Source organism: Haemaphysalis longicornis, unplaced genomic scaffold, assembly GCF_048455015.1.
Source record: "Haemaphysalis longicornis isolate Haplotype H1 unplaced genomic scaffold, Haemaphysalis longicornis Haplotype H1 scaffold_12, whole genome shotgun sequence".
Taxonomy (NCBI): Eukaryota; Metazoa; Arthropoda; class Arachnida; order Ixodida; family Ixodidae; genus Haemaphysalis; species Haemaphysalis longicornis.
This window is the reverse complement of record NW_027526225.1, coordinates 110179905-110181065: the sequence shown is the minus strand read 5'-3', so window position 1 is coordinate 110181065 and position 1161 is coordinate 110179905.

Genomic DNA, 1161 nt, shown 5'->3' with positions numbered 1-1161 from the left:
CAAACATAATTCCTTAACCGTAATCGACTGCGAGCTGGCGAGGGACGGGCGTTTTTGCACCGTCGATGTCCTGGTGGGAGGGGAGCTTACGCGCTTTGTTTGCGTTTATGCACCGAACGATCAGGCGGCGCGCGCCGATTTCTTCTCTTCCCTTCGTGACATCCTGGTGATTCCGGGTCGACTCGTCCTGGCAGGCGACTTCAATTGCGTTGTTAATGCCAGCGACAGAGCAGGTGCTAGGGGCGTGGCGGACGCTTCGGCGCGTGTTTTGAAAGCAGTCCTTCGAGAGGGCGACCTGAACGATGTCGCCCTCCAGCGTGGGTGGTCAACTTCTCGCTACACCAGATGGCGTGGCACGTCACAGGCTCGCTTAGATCGGTGTACTAGACGAGCGATGCGCTGCCGTTAGTGACTGACTACGCCGTCACCCCTGTTGCTTTCTCGGACTTGGTAACATGTACGGTTTGGTAACATGTACCATCAGAATTGAGCACGAAATCAAGGGAGGGGTTGGCAGCCGTTGGCTGATGAACACTAAGGTCCTCGATAATGCGGCCTTCGCTGATCGCATAAGAGGCGAAATTGAAGCACTCAATGCTGCACCCATCGATGGGGTCGCCTGGGAGCGCTTCAAAAAACGGGTTAAAAATGCAGCAATCGCAATCGGACGACAGGATGCGAGAGACAGAAAGGCGAAATTAAGTCGACTCACGGAGTGCCTACGCTCTCTTGTGGAAGCGGACGAGGAGAGGCCGGGGGAATTCTCGGAGGACATTCGCAGTGTTAAAGAGGAGATCCGTACTGAGCTGGAAAAGCGGTACTGGGGGGCTCTTGTGCGGAGTAGGGAGCAGCGAGTGGTGGCCGAGGCACAGCCGTCGAAACTTTTTGGTGCTTTCGAGCGGGCAAGGACTGCCACTAAAGCGATTTCCGAGGTCAACTACCCTAATGGGCTCGCTCGTGGGAGCAGGGAGGTGGCGGCTGCCTTCGGCGACTACTACGAAAACTTGTTCTCGCGCGCTGTTCCCGATGTTCCTCCGCCGGATGTCCTCGATGAGCTGCCCAAGGTCCCGGAGGACGTTAAGGCCGTCATAAACAACCCCATCACGGTCGAAGAGGTCAAAAGCGCTATAAAGGAATTGCCAAAGAATAAGTCACCGGGGC